The sequence below is a fragment of the Ascaphus truei genome, unplaced genomic scaffold (genome assembly GCF_040206685.1).
Source record: "Ascaphus truei isolate aAscTru1 unplaced genomic scaffold, aAscTru1.hap1 HAP1_SCAFFOLD_875, whole genome shotgun sequence".
NCBI lineage: Eukaryota > Metazoa > Chordata > Amphibia > Anura > Ascaphidae > Ascaphus > Ascaphus truei.
The window spans coordinates 49967-68924 of record NW_027457214.1 but is presented as its reverse complement, the minus strand read 5'-3'; the positions used below and the strand labels follow the sequence as shown (position 1 = coordinate 68924).

The window sequence follows — 18958 nt, the reverse complement described above, 5'->3', positions numbered from 1 at the left end:
TGGCTGACTGATATAGCCAATGGAATGAATGAAACCATTATACTGTGCTTGGCAAGTGCGGGTAGTGTCTCCGATCAACAGCGCGGCTGCAGTGTAAGTCAGAAAGAAACAATGTGTGTAGCAACATTAAAACCTAGTCAAAAACAATGTATCAATACAGGAAAATCAAGAAAAACAAACTACTCGGCTGAAATGATGGTGAGGAGGTAATAAAATACAAGAAATAGTATGAGTCATATGACAAGGCTATTGATATTATTGTGATGTAGTAATATGGGTTAGCTGATAGTATGGTAAAGCTTTACTAGCCTAATAATAATGTAGTTACATAAGTCTATTAGTAGTTATCCAATTAAACCTATATATTCTTCTAGATATTAATTACATTATTAGACTATTCACTATATCAGCCTTGTTTGTGTAAAGGATGTTGGGAACTGTCATAGTACATTTTTGATCATAAGCATTTATATAAACAGAACAGATACATCAGGAACAGAAACATACAGATAAATACTTGATAGGAGTGGGTAGTGTACCATCATAAAATTGAACATAAAATAAAAATAAAAATAAATAATGAAATCAAACATATGTATATATGTCAGTCCATATTGGAAGAATTATATTATTTCCCAATATATATCATATTGATGTTCATAAAGGATCTCTCAAGAGTCATCTATTTGTTGACTGTCATATATATACATATGTTGTAAAGGATCTCACTTGATTCATTTAATACACTTTATCACCACCTATCACACAATGTTATTAAATGTAAACATAGCATTTCTGTGCATATTTTTATTGTATTTTTGATATGTCAAGGCCCACCATATTTATTTGCGAAAAGAGTGTTCTATATAATTTGGGCATAATGTATCATGGGATGGTTTGGTTAGTTCAATTTAGTTTAAAAAGTGTTTCAGTTCCCAGTCAATGTTCATACCCTTGGGAGCCAATGTCCCAAGGGTATAAATCCAATGCATTTCTCGGCGGTTAAGGAGTGTCTCTCTGTCTCCTCCTCTAGGATGAATTGGTATGTGTTCTAAAGCACTGAATGTTAAGTGATTTATGGATCCCTGTACACATTCGTTGAAGTGTCTAGCCACTGGGTAATTGTCATCCTTGTTTTTGATAGTTCTAATGTGTTCCCTGATCCTTATTTTTAATGGTCTTATAGTCCTACCAATATAACTAGAACCACATGCACATTTGAGAATGTAAACTACATATTTAGAGTTGCAAGTAAGGAATGAATTGATCCTGTATTTCTGTCCCGTGAAAATATTCCTCGTTGTTTTAATGGGGAGTGCATATTTACAAAAGTTGCATGTTCCACATTTGTAGAACCCCTTTGGAAGCTCTTTCTCTGGAACCATTCTGTCTCTGTACATACTCGGTGACAAGTGGTCTCCCAATGTTTTTGTTTTGCGATAGACTATTTTGGGTTTGGAGAGTGTAACTCTATCTAAGTCCCCATCTAGTCTAAGTACTTCCCAATGTTTGTTAAGGATTGATCTTATTGTGTCAGCTTGTCTTGAGTAGGTTGTAATGAACAGGGGTATGTCACTCTCCTGAATGCTTTTATTCTTTTTGGTATTCTTTTGTCTACACAATATATCTGCTCTTTTCGATTGTATTGCATTTTGTAATGCACTTTCAAGAGTGTGATCAGAATAACCACGAGCCTTGAATCTTGTCATGAGATGTTTTGCTTGATTATTAAAGCATTCGTCTGTCGAGCATATCCTCCTGAGACGTAAAAACTGACTCCTAGGAATGCTGTTCAAGAGTGGTCTAGGGTGTGCGCTGTTCGCTCTGAGCAGAGAGTTGCGAGAATTTTCTTTTCTATAAATATTAGTTTGTATAGAAAGATCAGTATCCACATATAAGTGGAGATCTAAAAAATTAATGTGATGATCATGAAACATATGTGTAAATCTAAGATTGCAGTCGTTGGATTCAAGATATGTGAAAAATAAAGAAAGTGTATGTGTATCTTCAGACCAAATTAGTAACAGGTCGTCAATATAACGACGATAAAATTTAATGTGATGTCTGTAAGGGTTGGTGTCACCGAAGATGTGTTGAGTTTCCCAAAGTCCCATAAACAAATTGGCGTATGAAGGTGCAAATGAAGTCCCCATCGCCGTGCCCTGTGTTTGTAAATAAAATTGATTGTTAAAAGTGAAATAATTGTGTTGTAATAAAAATAATACACTATCCAATAGAAAGGTGATTTGTGCCAAGTGAAGATTAGAATTGTTCAGAAAATGAGTGACTGCTTTGATACCTTTGGTGTGTTCTATGACTGTGTACAAAGACGTCACATCTAATGTGACCCAAGTGTATGTGTGACACCATGTGAAGTTTTTAATGTCTAGGAGTAAATCAAAAGAGTCTTTCAAAAATGACGGTAATTGTTGAACCAACGGCTGCAAGAAAAAATCCAGATACCTAGATAGACCATCTCCCAAAGATCCAATGCTAGATATTATGGGTCTGCCTGGCGGAGACACAAGCGACTTGTGGATCTTTGGGAGATGGTGAAAAATAGGTATAATGGGAAAGGGGTTAAATAAAAATTCTGATTCCTGTTTAGATAGAACATGCAACTCTCTGCCCAGATCTATAAGCTTCTCAATTTCTTTTAGATACATTTGTGTAGGATCCTTGGTAAGTTTAGAATATGCATTAGTATCCCTTAGTTGTCTCATTGCCTCAGAACAGTACATCTCAGAACTCATTACCACTATGGCCCCACCTTTGTCTGCATTTTTTATTACTATGTCTTTTCTAATTTTTAGAGCAGCCAAGGATTGGCCTTCTTCTTTGGATAAATTATTGGGTGTTGTGGTGGTAAAATTAAACCCTTTTGCTAGTAATTGCAGATCTTTTTCCACTAGTTTTTCATATGTCTCTAGGTGTGGGCCTTTGGAAAACATAGGACAGAAGACGGATTTCTTCCTAAATGATGTATGTTTAGAAGTGGTCAAAAAGAGGAACTGTTCTGAGGCACTAACATTCTGAACATCTGACACATCCTGTTCATCAAACAAATCATTCATGTCTTGTATAGCTGTATACTCTTTGAAGGACAGCCTGTCGTCCGTGATCCCCCTCCCCACCAGAGGGCCCAGAATAGAGTCCTCTGGGCCATCTGGTGTAGAGACGCCACCGACAGCAGGCTGTCTAGAGTTAAAGAATTTTTTTAGAGATAATTTTCTAATGTATTTTTGCAAATCCATAACAGTATTAAAGAGATCAAAATTGTCCTGAATTCCAAAGTTCAGTCCCTTGTTGAGAACCTTTATCTCTCCTTCTGTTAAATCTACCACTGAAATGTTGACTACATTATTCTCTTGCATCAATGTTCCATTTTTCTTCTCTTTATTTGCCCTTCTTTTGGGCGAGCGCCGCGTCCTCTTTGGGAGTTTTTTGACTCCCTTTGATTGCCCAGATCAAATGAGGTTGATGGATTTTCTTGCTGGCGCGATGGATTTTGATGGTATGATGTATCTTTTTTGTGACGCTCTTCAGGGTCTGTAAAATCAGTTAGGCGATCTGTGTCTTCATCTGTTGTAAATGATACCACTGAAGGTCGACTCTCTAGGTCTGAAGCGTCCGATATGCTTGATGCTCCTGATGTTCTCCTTTTTAGGATAGATTTATTTGGGGTGGATTTCCTTGGATATGGATTTTTCTTATAGGGGTCTCTTTTTTGTGCTTGCTCTTGTTGATATGTAAACCTTGGGGGAGGTGGTTTTTGCCATGCATATATCTGGTTTTTTTGATAGTCAATTCTATCTCTATCAAATTTTGATTGTTTTTTTATCATAATTTTCTCTTCAATATTATTGATAGTTTTAGATAGATTCTTGTCCATGTCATTAAAGTTCTCCATATTTTTGTATGACTTCAAATTTAGTTGTAGCTCTTTTATTGTTTTTTTCACCTCATTTCTTTCTTTGATTTTGGTTTTTATAATCAATTCGATCAGCTTTTCTGAACATTCATCTAGGATCTTTATCCATTCGGTCTCGAACTCTTTGTTAGGGAAGCCGAAAGAGGGGTTTTTTTTCATACGGAGCCCCCTAGGTATCCTTTTGACAACCAAATAATTGTCCAGTGTTGTTATATCCCACCATAGGCGGACGTTAGATGATAAGGCTTTTTCAAATTTTAGAAAATACAAATTGAGATCAGTATTGTCTTCACAGAGATCAGAAATAGTGTTGTCAAATACATATGCAGCTCTTCTTTTTCGCCCAGCATTATCTGCACAACTTTGTATGTAAGTGTTCTCAGTAACTATGGGTTCCACATTAACATCCTCTATTAATTCTTCCTCCATTTCAGACTATATCAGGTGTCGAAATGAAATAGTATAAAAAGATTAAAAAAGTGGTGTCAGTTTTTAGCCCCTACAATTCAAGAAATATTCCATCCAAAGTATAATTGATATCCACAATAGCAAGCTGACGGTTGTATAGATAATCAGTGAAAAGTAGGAGAAAAATCCCCAATACCGTGCTCAGCTATATGGTATTCCTTGTAAAGATATATATCATGTATTTATAATGACAAAGTGGAAAAGCCGTCTTCACAATATAAGTGCCATGTGTTCCATTGAGTTAACCCCTTCCTCTCTGTAGCGGGCGGGACCTGTATCTAATGGTAAAATCAGTAATAAATATCTGATAACCTAAGAACAGTTTGAAGTCCCCCTAGGAAGTATATGGGTACTAGGAACATAACCCCCAGGGCGCAGGTGAGCGGACTGGGGTACTCACGGTTGGAAGGTATCAGCAATTCCTTGGGCGTGCATCACGCTGGTAATAGACAAGTAGAGAAATCCTGCAGGAGGTAAGCGGAGCACAGCAGAGCAAATGCAGGGGCTATACACCAGAATGAATAAAAATCCTTTATTGCATGATCGACATCATGGTAGTGGACAAGTAAAATCTCTTACGCGTTTCAGGCTTATGATGGTACACTACCCACTCCTATCAAGTATTTATCTGTATGTTTCTGTTCCTGATGTATCTGTTCTGTTTATATAAATGCTTATGATCAAAAATGTACTATGACAGTTCCCAACATCCTTTACACAAACAAGGCTGATATAGTGAATAGTCTAATAATGTAATTAATATCTAGAAGAATATATAGGTTTAATTGGATAACTACTAATAGACTTATGTAACTACATTATTATTAGGCTAGTAAAGCTTTACCATACTATCAGCTAACCCATATTACTACATCACAATAATATCAATAGCCTTGTCATATGACTCATACTATTTCTTGTATTTTATTACCTCCTCACCATCATTTCAGCCGAGTAGTTTGTTTTTCTTGATTTTCCTGTATTGATACATTGTTTTTGACTAGGTTTTAATGTTGCTACACACATTGTTTCTTTCTGACTTACACTGCAGCCGCGCTGTTGATCGGAGACACTACCCGCACTTGCCAAGCACAGTATAATGGTTTCATTCATTCCATTGGCTATATCAGTCAGCCAATGAGATCGTAGCCTGGCGAACTCGCGCGCAAATCATCTTACTGAGATCAGCTGTTAGCGGGGGAAAACCTACATTAACAGAGCGGTTGCAGAGAGTAAAACAGTTCTCTTTGATAAAGGGCAGAAGCCTGAAACGCGTAAGAGATTTTACTTGTCCACTACCATGATGTCGATCATGCAATAAAGGATTTTTATTCATTCTGGTGTATAGCCCCTGCATTTGCTCTGCTGTGCTCCGCTTACCTCCTGCAGGATTTCTCTAATTATACAAAATAATTTGGGGCTCTGAAATACAAAAAAACTGTACAATTACTGATAGACTTCTATTTATTGAAATGTGTTGAAGCTAGAGTATGCAGGTAAGTTATTAGAGATGTATGGTTATACACAAAATAACAAGACCTGTTGCTGCTTTAACCTTTAGACTGAAATTGTTAATTTGTGTTTTATCTATTGTTTAATGCTTACTGTGACGGGAGACAGGAACTTAACCGAGGTGATTAAGGCAAAAGGCAGGACAAAGCCGTTCAATAAAAACATTTTATTCCAGCCGAAGCCAGCAAGCCCAGCACAAAAACACAAATCGGAGCGATACTCACAAAAACAGGGCATACAGGGGTGAATTCTGACACAGTGCTGAGTGCCACATCAAACGGTTATCCAGGGCTTGCTTCCACTCTCCAATGGGGGTAGGGACTGTCCATACCAGGTAAAATTTGCGGCAGAGCGCTTTCAGAAGTCCAGCTGAAAAGTCTTGCTCCCGCGTCCATGACAAAGCCTCGGATCTCACCGCTTAAATCACCTACACGTTAGGATCCGAATGAGCCGTGGAGCGCTGATCGGGTTCCCTTATCTAGCTTCACCGCTGCCATAGAAAAGCATGGTAGAGGGGCTGGTGACTAATCACAGCGTGGCTGCTGTTCACTGACTAATCAGGAGGCAAGGGCTCGCCTGAATTACCCAGGGTCCGTGGAGGGAAGTTTAAACGGGGCAATGGGAGCAGCTAGAGAAAAAGAGATGTAATCGGGCGCTCCTAATTACTGGAAGGGTGTAGGGTTTAATGTGTATAATACACACTTAACACACTGAACAGTGCAATACAATACTTGTGCACATAAATTATGAAGTTAAAGTGAACAAATATTACAACATGTAAGTGATAACACCACATATTTGAGAGAATAACTAATTTATCATCAGCACAACCGATAGTGAATAAATCTCGTGTGGTAATAAATGAAAAGCAGCGCTAGAAAAAAAATTCCTCTGTAGATGGTTCCTTGGTCTTTACGATTCTTGTTGTCTTCCAGGTGAGGGGAGCACAGGGTGTTCACAGCAAATATATGAAAGAATAATAGAAAACACAATAGTGCGGCCAGTGCGATGAAATGAGGTTCCACTCACAAATATCCTCTAGGTCAAGCATGTCAAACTCAAATGCTAACAAGGGCCAAATAAACAAGGTTTAAGTCTAGGTGGGCCGCAAAAAAAAAAAAACTTACATTTTCATAGAAACGTAGGTTTATTTCGAAAAGGTGTGTGTGTGTGTGTGTGTGTGTGTGTGTGTGTGTGTGTGTGTGTGTGTGTGTGTGTGTGTGTGTGTGTACCTCACAAAACGAAAATAAAAACTAAAAAAGCCAGATGTGAATGACTTCTGAACCCATTAACCAGTGTCGGGATGCCCCTCTTGATTTCCAAAGCAGCAATCCCGCCTGGAATCTTACCTGATCCGCAGTCCCTCAAGGTACTATACTGCAGGGGAGGTGTTTCCTACCTGTCTTCCGATGTCCCCCGCGTGAAACTTGAGTCAGATCCGGAAGAAAGCAGAATAGGTTATTTCGGTGTAGGTATAGGGCAGTTAAGATAAAAACGAGAGACAGAGAGGCAGAGAGAGAGGCGCAGAGAGAGAGGCGCAGAGAGAGGCAGAGAGAGAGAGAGAGAGGGAGAGAAAGAGAGAGAGAGAGAGAGAGAGAGAGAGAGGCACAGGGATACAGGGGCAGAGGCACAGGGACACAGGCGCAGGCACAGGGACACAGGGACAGAGGCACAGGGACAGAGGCACAGGGACAGAGGCACAGGGACAGAGGCACAGGGACACAGGGGCACAGGCACACAGGGACAGAGGGACAGAGGCACACAGGGACACAGGCACACAGGGACACAGGGACACAGGGACACAGACACAGAGGGAGACAGGGAGAAAGGGACACAGGGACAGAGGGACACGGACACAGGGACAGGGGGACACAGGGACAGGGGCACAGGGACACAGGAACACAGGGACACAGGGGCACAGAGGGACAAAGGCACAGGGACAGAGGGACAGAGACACAGAGACACAGAGACAGAGGGACAGAGAGACAGAGGGACAGAGGCACAGAGGCACAGGGGCACAGGGACAGGGGCACAGGGACAGCAGCACAGGGACAAGGGCGCAGGGGGGCAGGGGCACAGGGACACAGGGACACAGGGACAGAGGGACAGGGGCACAGGGATACAGGCACTCTCTCTCCTCCTCTCCCTGACTCTCTCTCTCTCTCTCAGACACACACACACACACACACACACACACACACACACACACACACACACACACACACACACACACACACACACACACACACACACACACACACACACACACACACACACACAATCAGACACACACACACACACACACACACACAGACACACACACACACTCAGACACACACACACACACACACACACACTCAGACACACACACACACACACACACACACACTCAGACACACACACACACACACACACACAGACAAACACACACAGACAAACACACACACACACACAGATCTCCTTCTGCACGTGCAGCTCACACAGAGATTTGACAGGGGGGAGGGGGGCTGCTGTGAAGACATACCCCTGTCCGTGGGATCTCCACTGAACTGCTGAACTCTCTGCACCTCATGGAGGGGGGCGGCCATGATCTCTCTGGTTTACCAGGCTTCAAGGAGAATGCAGTCTCTCCGCCGGGGTTTTGACTCCGCCCCCGTGTTCTCCCACACACGGCATGAGTGCAGATTGACTGCACCCGGCCACCGTACGCCTCCAGCCCCTGCAGGACAGATTTTACTTCCGCCCGTGCTACTCACTTCCCCAACACCCGCTTCTCCCGCGGCCAAAACTTTTTACCGCCGCCCACGCGCTCGCCGACACACACGACCGCCGCCGCGCTGGTTGTGAGCGGGCCGCAAAAATATCCATTGGGGGCATGCCTGCTCTAGGTTAAAGGCATGTCATAGATTCATTCTCTCTCTAACTGGAGCCGTAGTGGAAGGAGACATCCATGTTGGGCTCTCCAAGGTTAGGTTGCAATCCTCTTGTATAACTCCAAAAGCAAGGAAAGAAACTCGCATACACTGTAGTGTGGTGTGTTTCAATATATATTGTGAATAACAGCAGGTATAAGTATAGATCCACTCACATTGTACATGAGTACAGGGCATGGAACGAGTGCTGATCCGTGACGTCTCAATCCCCGGCGCACGTATCCCCTCCGTGTTCCTACGTCACTTTCGGTGCCGACTTGACTGTGGGCAGAAGCGGTCAGACGCGCTGGTACCGGTTGCCACGACTCCTTGTCGCGTTCTCTGCACAGTTTTGACAGATTGTACGCGTTTCACTAACATCTTCAGGAATCAATACATCCATTTCTATCTGGGTATTTATAGGCTTCCCACTCATTAGTATAAATAGCTTAGGTAAATGTTCATTATATTGTTATATTATTATTACATCGCCACTTCGATACTACCTCAATGGGAGCAGCCCCTCTAAGATGGACTTGGCAAAGGCTTCCCCCGGCTGCCAGGATATCTCCTGCTGGGCTGGCGCTGCTCTGGCTGGGGAGACACCCACATGCTCTGCTTTTTTGGTGGCTGCCCCCTCCCCCAGCTTGATCACCCCTAGCCCTAGACACCATCTCCTTTGTCCCTTCACATCTCCTCCCACTCCAGACCCAGCAGCATACCATGCCTGGGCTGTTGATTCATCCATGAATAGTTTTTACCTGGATGAAACAAGGATTTGTGCATTACAATAATACCAATATAGACTCTTACTGGTTTGAGTGACTGATTGGATTATATAGTGGTATCGTGTGAACATTCACTTGATTTACAGCATCACTATTTTTTTTATTTTGTCTTACGATATCCACAATGTGATAACATACTATAGCATATGCATAGTAGATGAGCCGAGTGGGACATTTATAATAATATGATTTAGACTAAAAAAATGTAAAGACGCTTCATTTTACTTTTTATCGCAAGATTTAATTTTCTTCCTGGGGGGAGGGGAAGGGGGGGGGGGAGTGCAGACTCAGGATTGAGTTTATAAAAAGCTACTAATATATACACACTAAAGAGAATCCATATAATACCTCAAATTGAGGTGCACCCCTATAACTAAATGATGGTCTATATTACATTCAAAGCTGCAGACAAGCAATATCCTACGTGATTTTTTTTTAAATAAAGCGGTCCTGTACTATTAAAAAAAATGCTACAATTATTTTCTCATACAGCTCTGAATTATGTTTTTAATGTATTCTAATGTAACAAGCATTTTTCGTTTCTATAGCAACCATTTACAAAGTCATATCCTCTTCCTCTTTGAGCCCTGCCATCTCTCTAGCAGTGCACCAATTGTGTCTAGTCTTCTTCTGGATCATGGGTGACCTTTCCTTGTCCTTATTGCGTAAACCCCTGTTATTGCTTTTAGTCCTTTTAATTTTTTTGCTAATAGTTTATCGGCTTTGTTACCCTTTTCGTAGAACAGTTGCCTTGTTCATCTTAAAGCCGTTTCTACTTCGTGGTCACCGTCAGTCACGAAACGAGTTAGGAGAGGAGGAGCCTGGTGACGCCGTCTGTAGGAGATATTCCAGAGCAGTGAGTGGCGCAAAGCGGTGAAGTCACACGACTAGCGCCGGAACACACCACGGAGCATCGTACAGTTTGGGCACTCCGTGGAGAGGTGATATGAGCGCTGACTCTTAATCCAAGGCTCTGAGGGAAATCTTTGCATGATGCGGACGGCATTTTAGTGATGTTCGTGCACTCACTGGTTATGTGAGTATTTTATTGGCTGTGTTAGCTGTTTTAAAATAAATTGTTTGTGCCATCTACACTATTCTGTGCTTCTTGCTCTCTCCATGTGACCAACTGCAACCATTGGGGGAAGTACCTGATAGCAATTGTAACTCGGAGCAGAGAGACCAACACGTGGGATTCGTGTTGACAGATAAGAAGAGGTTAAAGCACAGATTGTCTCCACTGCACTGTTATTTGATGGATTGTAAGTAGGCACTATCATTGCCTGCTTGAGTGTGTCGTAGTTCTGAGATACCGCGCAATGGTGTGCTTGTTTAATTTCTTCTAGGAGGAGTTGCCAGCAATTCCATCTCCATCAATTGGACATTCAGGGGAGGGTCCCATAAAGGACATTAACCGTCACATGGACGTTACATCCCATGGACTGTGTGATATTTAAGCGCCATATTTAGATAAAACATTGAAACATTCGTAGTGGTATCTTTAGTACCTGCCCTTAATAGCCATACCAGGTTTTGAATCCAGCGTGTCGAGCATTGAGCTTTATAAAGGGGCATGTCATCAGGTGGCAGGTTTTTTTTCTCTCGTCGTTAGGCGGCATTTTCTTTCTCTCCCCTCGTCAGGCGGCGTTTTCTTTCTCTCCCCTCGTCAGGCGGCGTTTTCTTTCTCTCCCGTCGCCAGGCAGTGGGTTTTTTTCTCTTGTCATCAGGCGGCAGTTTTTTTTTCTCGTCAGGCGGCGTTTTTTTTTCTCCCGTCAGGCGGCGTTTTTTTTTCTTTCTCGTCGTCAGGCTGCTATCAAAAGGGCCTGATCACTAGGATCTATGCGGGAGTGGAGTCAGCTGTGGACACCTCTGATCATGACTTCATGACAAGATGGGCCACAGATCTTAATATTGAAATAGAAAGAGACGAATGGGAGGACATATGGGAATTTGCCTCTAAAACATCCATGTGCTCTATAATTAAAGAAAATATCTATAAAATGATGTATTATTGGTACCTCACCCCAGCACGCTTGAAGCGGATATACCCTCTGGTGTCTGATCTCTGTTGGGGAGTATGTGGACAGAAGGGCGACATGGTCCACATTTGGTGGTCATGCCCGGTTATCCAAAATTACTGGGAAATGATCCAAGCCCTTATTAGGGAAGTTACGGACCTTTCTGTTCCTATCAACCCGTTGGTTTTCCTATTAGCAAAGCCTGTAAAAGAGCCAGGTGAAAAAGCTAATCTCATTTATTCTTACAGCAGCAAGGTGTGCTATTGCGGCCTAATGGAAGAAATTAGCCCACCCTTCTAGGAGAGCGGTTATAGGGGGAATCAACAAGGTTATGGAAATGGAAAAGATGGCTTTCCTGAGACAGTCGGCTGAAGACTTCTACAGGACTTGGGAACCGTGGGTAGCTCAGAGACCTGGCCGGAACTAGGACCCACTGTAGCAGAGTTTTAGAGACAAAATAAAGGACCCAACGCCTAATACCCAAAAATATCAATGCTCTGACTATGTGTAAGGAACGAGTTGGGCCAGTGGATCGGCGGACCGCCCCCTCCTCCTCTACTTTGCCCATCCCTCCTCCTCCTGCTTTCCCACTCCCCCTTTTTACCTTGTCCTCCCCCTCACCCCGCCTTCCCCCTTGTCATGTCCTTCCCTCTTCTTCTAAGTTCTTTCCTTTCTCTAATTTCCTCTCTAGACCCATCCAATCACAAAGATGAAACCCACTGGTTGGGCCGAGCTCGACTCTGCATATAGATGGGTAGGAAAATGTAATCTATTGTTATATCAGTGAAAGGGAGAGAATTGTACTAGGTATATGTCATGATCGGGGTATGAGGGGTTAATGGGATCTGTGTATATGTTGATCTGCATCCCCCTGCTTCAGCAGAATTGCCCCAGGTCTGAGATGTATTTCCCCAGCAGTCTGTGTTATATTACTATGTGTGTATAAATCATGTTGGGAGGGAAAGGGTTAACCATATTGTGTATATGTGGATCTGCAGTTCCCCGCTTCAGCCAAATTGTCCCAGGTCTTAGATGTATTACCGCTGCAGTACAGTGTGTTATGGTATATATCCTGTTATCATGATATGGATATGAGGGGTTAATGGGATCTGTGTATATGTTGATCTGAATTCCCCCACTTCAGCAGAATTCATTGCTATGTTATGTATTAACATGGAGAGAGGGGTTAACTGTGTATTTGTCATAATGTAAACCCCATAGAACCATATCTCTGTATGTGTTTGTGCTACAAGGCTGACATTTTGATATGTTTTCCTATGCAACGAACACAGGTTGCATACATATCTTTAATCTGATTTATGACATGTGAAATATAGTTATGAGTTATCGCTGTTTTTAGTATAACTGTGGTTTGGAAGCATGCCAAATGGCCGCTTTGATATGTAATTGTACAATCAAAGGAGGCTACTTGAAAGGCTTTGTTGTGGAGAAGTTCTCAGAGGTGAGAAAAAACCTGTACATCAATAGAGGTGACTCGCCTCATTGCCTATGAAGCCAGCTCTCACAGATGGATACTAACCATTGTGACCTGTCAAACGTAACACCCTACATGAAAGATCCCTGCCCAATAAGCATTTTTGCTAGACAGGATGACAACGAAGGCATCAGGTCATAGTTTTTTTATAAATGGGCTGGCCAAGTAGCTACAGGGGAGGGGTGTATTAATGGGGGGCTGGGCAAACCCTGCTTCTCGCGTTACCTGGCAACCTGTGATTGAGACAAGGTAATTGTTCACCAATAACTGAAATGCCATGTTAGGAATGGGGGGCCTGTGTCTATATGTTGCTTTCACCCCTTATTCCTGTGCTTGTCGTGACCTATAACAACTAAGGAGCTGCTATTCGGCTGAATATCTCCTTGTCCAACCCCAGTCGTTGTAAATATTTCTGTAATGTTATTTGCTTGATGTATTGTCTGTTCTGCTCATAGGAAATAAACCCATTCAGTTTACTATATCCTAGTCTTATTCAATCTGGCCCGGTTATTCTATATATTGTCTGTTCTCTCATGACAGTAGATGCCAAGATTTTTTATATGTAATAGAAAATCATTGTGAGATATATGCGCACCTTGAGATGTGTAACCAAAGTAATGATGTACTTTCCCTTTTCTGTTTTTTCGATGCATTTAATAAAATTTGAGTACAAAAAAAAGAGACAATTCACATATCCTTTTGAATAAATTACAAAAGCTTTTATATTCTTGTTGCTGCGCTTAGTGTTTCTATAGAGGCAGATCTGCAACAGGAGAATTTGGTGACGTTATGTGGTAATGTATATAATTGGAGCAGATAGTTGGCTCCCACAACTGACCCCCACCCCCCGCCCTCCCCCCCAAGAACACAAAATGCTTTTTAATGCAGTCTAGACAACCTTCAAAACGCAGAAATGAGAGCTGGTTCACTGGTTGGTGCATAATCTCCCGCTTACTCATAGGTCTTTACAAGCTGATACAAGCAGAGCAGGCTGCCTAGCCAGCTCCCACTGTTGTGTGACATCAGGTAGAATCCTATTTTGTCCACTATGCCTGTCCAGCGGCCTGGGAAGTCATGTTTGATGATGACACACAAACAAAGGGTTAGTTGAGCCCTGAGAACAGAAACACTATTAGAAATATATTCTAAACATTCGGATATTCCCTATTGCGGACAACACTTTCTGCAGGCTCTTTCCTACAGGGTGCCCACACTAAAAGAGGCACGCTGTATTTACTTGCAGGAGGTCCGCAGCTCTTTTACTGTGGACACACTATATTAGCAAACAGAATAGAGCAACAGATGAGGTGGCCTGGCAGAATTGAATGGAAGCTTCTTGTTCACTATGCTAAACTGAACATGTTCATGTCACACTCATGAAAGCAAAGCTGATACAAGCCCTGACCTGGCAATTAACAATGTCATTATTTGTATCAGCTCTCAATCCCACAGACGGTAAACTCCTCACCTTGAATCCTCTGCCTCCCATCTTTAATATATAAAATCAAAGGTTGGTACTAGCTGCGGTGAATGTGATTGGTCCGTGGCCACCCCGACTGTCATTGCCCAAGAGGTACGCCCCACTGTGACACACACCGCCCACACGACTGTCATTGGCCAAAACTTACACTGACATCACTGACACACACCTACTTCACTGTCACACACTTGCACTGACAGCATACCACCAAAGAAGCCCTGCGGAGTCCTTGGTAAGTTCATCTCACACTCTCACCCCTGTGTGTACACACACACACACACACACACACACACACACACACACACACACACACACACACACACACACACACACACACACACACACACTTAACATTTTAATATGTCCTGTTTCATTAAGATTTTCTAAAATGGCCGCAACACCAACTGACATGTGCGCTCCGCACATGCATATCTCTATGCGCTCCTCTCAAATGTCCCTTTCTCTATACGCTCATGCACAAGTGTCGCTACATTCAATGGCCACTTTCACAATATGTCCCGTTTTCTATTTATTCCCCATCCTGTGTAAAGTATATTATTAATTTTCATTAAATCATCACCGCCAGCCACGCTGTGCATTTCTTGCTTTACCTACGCACTTACCAATTATTTATGTCCCGTTTTCTATCTGCGCTCCGCAACAGCATATCTCCGCACCGGCATATCTCTATGCGCTCTTCTCAACTGTTAAATTATTCACTACTTCTCACCCCCTCTGCTGGGCACTCGCGTAAGGTCACACAAGATGGCGGCGTTGCCAATACTGAGGCGGTCTGTTCCCGCCCAGCTCCTGTCAGGTGCGTGTTTTCCCGCCCAAAGACCCGTCACTGTCCGGGCGCTCACCCCCTGCTCCCCCCACCCCCCCTTGGCACGTGACGGTTGCTCCCTCTATCAGAGAGGCTACAGGATTTACCCGCGCTGCGGGGTCAATCAGAATCCAGACATAGCCAGTCGGTGTGTCAATGTCACACAGAGTGGGCGGACATGCTTTGTGTGGGGTGAGGGCCACCCTCTGTCTATAATAAACACTCATGGCTACCAGCCCCCTTATAAAAAAGGCCTCACCTCCCTCACCAGCGCTCACTCACCTCACCTCCCACTGTCCCCCCCCTCCTGTCTTCTGTCCCCCCCCTCCTGTCCACTGTCCCCCCACCTCCTGTCCACTGCCCCCCCCCTCCCTCCTGTCCCCCCTCCCTCCTGTCCACTGCCCCCCCCCCTCCTGTCCACTGTCCCTCCTTCCCTCTGGGGGCTGGGAGAGGGGGAGCACACAAATAGGGGGGAGAGGAGGGAGCAGGAAATTTAACTCACGGGCAACGCCGGGTCTCTCAGCTAGTGGAGTATATAAAGGAAATGATATCCTCCTTTATGTAAATATGCTTTACCTCACTAGATCTGGAGAACGGATGATTCCCTCCACAATGTTATCCCGGATCTCCTGACGGTCGTTTTCATGGATAGTGAATGGAAAAACAACTTCTTCTGCACGAGGCTCTCAATCTGGCCAGTACTGAGTCACCATGTTCTTCAGATATATAGCAGCTACCAAAGAGATATAGATTCTGTGTGAGCCGACAGACATAGCTACCAGACAGACGGACCAAGACCCTCTAATGCTCTCTGCGAGCAGACTGACAATTTAAGCTAAAAAGACAGATGTGGCCTATATTATCACATTCACACACCAAGATGTAAGGGCAGCAGAAATGGAGTATGAATAATAAGTGGTCGTCATGTTTCAGTGAATAAACTGATATGTATTAGTAAAAGTCAGAGTGCAGTGTTTAATAATCTAATAAACTGCACACAAAAAATATATATCAAGCTAAAATAAGTAAAAAAACATTTGATGCTAGTGAGTGAAGTTTATGGATTTTTATATGGGAAGCCCAGTCTGTGTATTGGCTGCACAATCTGGGATGTATTCTTTAAGAAAAACCATGCTAAAAGATCAGGAGGAAGTATATTCTGATCCCAATGGGAATTCTATTACACCTAAAATTAGTAGGTAATATCCACCTCTTCTAACGCTGCAGTACTTAATCAATGTAGCATAATCCCCATTCTTAAATATCAAAATACATTTAGATTAGCCTTTTACTACACTGTCTAAACACATGGCGGAAAGATGATTTTCATATGCAAGTCTGATTAATAAAGTTATTATTGCTTTTACCTGATAAGGCAGAGTCTTGGTTTTAACCAACGGTTAAATGATTAGCTATTTAAGTTGAGATCCAAATGCTTTCTGGTAGCTGATTTATGTTACTCCGCTTCTAATCAAGGTACGGTGTCGTGTATTTTTGTGGGGTATACAAATTACACATTCATGTTTCTACAGGAAGCACCCTCCCTGTTCCATAAAAATGTCTTAAATTGGTCCAATATATTTGACTGGGTGCCAAGGTGCGTCGTCAGGCAGCGTTTTTTCTCTCTCGTCAGGCGGCGTTTTTTTTCTCTTGTCAGGCGGCGTTTTTTTTATCTCTCGTCGTCAGGCGGCGGTTTTTTCTCTCGTCGTCAGGTGAGTTTTTTTTCCTCTCGTCGTCAAGCGGCGTTTTTTTTTCTCTCGTCAGGCGGCGTTTTTTTTCTCTCGTCAGTCAGCGTTTTTTTCACGTCATCAGACTGCGTTTTTTTTCTCTCGTCAGGCGGCGTTTTTTTTCTCTTGTCGTCAGGTGGCGTTTTTTTTAATCTCTCGTTGTCAGGCGGCGTTTTTTTTCCTCTCGTCGTCATACGTTTTATTTTTTTCCTCGTCGTGAGACGGTGTTTTTTTTTCATTGTCAGGCGGCGTTTCTTTTTTCGTTGTCAGGCTGCGTTTTTTTTTCTCTCGTCGTCATGTTGCGTTTTTTTTTCTCTTGTTGTCAGGAGGCGTTTTTTTCTCTCGTATTCAGGCGGCGTTTTTTTTTCTCTCAGCGTCAGGCGGCAATTTTTTTCCTCGTTGTCAAGCGGCATTTTTTTTTCTCTCGACGTCAGGTGGCATTTTTTTTTCTCGTCGTCAGGCAGCGTTTTTTTTTTTTTTCGGCGTCAGGCGGCGTTTTTTTTTCTCGTTGTCAGGCTGCGTTTTTTTTTCTCTCGTCGTCATGTTGCAGTTTTTTTTCTCTTGTCGTCAGGAGGCGTTTTTTTTTAATCTCTTTTCGCCGCGTCCGTTTTTTTTCTCGGCAGCTACGTTTTTTTTTTCCTCTTGTTGTCAGGCGGCGTTTTTTTTCTCTCGTCGTCATGTTGCGTTTTTTTTTCTCTCGGCAGGCAGCGTTTTTTTCTCGTCGTCAGACGGCGGTTTTTTTCTCTCGTCAGGCAGCGTTTTTTTCTCGTCGTCAGACGGCGGTTTTTTTTCTCTCGTCAGGCGGCGTTTTTTTCTCGTCGTCACACGGCGTTTTTTTTCTTCTATTGTAAGGCGGCGTTTTTCTTTTTATCTCTCGTCGACAGGCGGCGTTTTTTTAATCTCTCGTTGTCAGGCGGCTTTCTTTTCTCTCGTTGTCAGGCGGCGTTTTTTTTTTCTCTCGTTGTCAGGCGGCGTTTTTTTTCCTCTCGTTGTCAGACGTTTTTTTTTTTCTCGTCGTGAGACGGCGTTTTTTTTCTCATTGTCAGGTGGCGATTTTTTTTTCTCTCATCGTCAGGTGGATGTTTTTTTCTCTCTCGTCGTCAGGCATCGTTTTTTTTTCTTTCGGCGCCAGACCGCATTTTTTTTTCTCATTATCAGGCTGCGTTTTTTTTTCTCTCGTCGTCATGTTGTGGTTTTTTTTCTCTTGTCGTCAGGAGGCGTATTTTTCTCTCGTTGTCAGGCGGCATTTTTTGTCTCTCGGCGTTAGGCGGCGTTTTTTTTCCACTCGTCCTCAAGCGGCATTTTTTTCTCTCTCGTCGTCAGGTGGCGTTTTTTCTCTCTCGTCGGCTGCAGTTTTTTTTCTCTCGTCATCAGGCGGCGTATTTTTTTCTCCCGTTGTCAGGCGGTTTTTTTTTCTCGACGTGAGACGGCGTTTTTTTTCTCATTGTCAGGCGGCGTTTTTTTTTTTCTCTCGTCGTCTGGCGTTGGTTTTTTTTTCTCTCGTCGTCAGGCAGCGTTTTTTGTCTCTCGGCATCAGACGGCGTTTTTTTTCCACTCGTCCTCAAGCAGTTTTTTTAATCTCTCGTCAGGCGGCGTTTTTTTTTCTTGCGTCGTCATGTTGCGTTTTTTTTCTCTTGTCGTCAGGAGGCGTTTTTTTCTCTCGTTGTCAGGCGGCGTTTTTTTTAATCTCTCGTCGTCAGGCGGCGTTTTTTTAATCTCTCGTCGTCAGGCGGCGTTTTTTTCTCTCGTTGTCAGGCGGCGTTTTTTTTCCTCTCGTTGTCAGACGTTTTTTTTTTTCTCG

The 18958-nt window shown here is 43.0% G+C and overlaps 1 long non-coding RNA gene across 1 annotated transcript; it reads right to left on the bottom strand.

Moving 5' to 3' along the window:
- Nucleotides 1–13989: 13989 nt before the first annotated feature.
- Nucleotides 13990–17483, bottom strand: LOC142486451 (uncharacterized). Its single transcript, XR_012798969.1, has 3 exons — nucleotides 16798–17483; nucleotides 16007–16163; nucleotides 13990–14238 (listed from the first exon to the last, which is right to left on the bottom strand). It is a non-coding gene; the product is annotated as an uncharacterized LOC142486451 (long non-coding RNA).
- Nucleotides 17484–18958: the final 1475 nt, after the last annotated feature.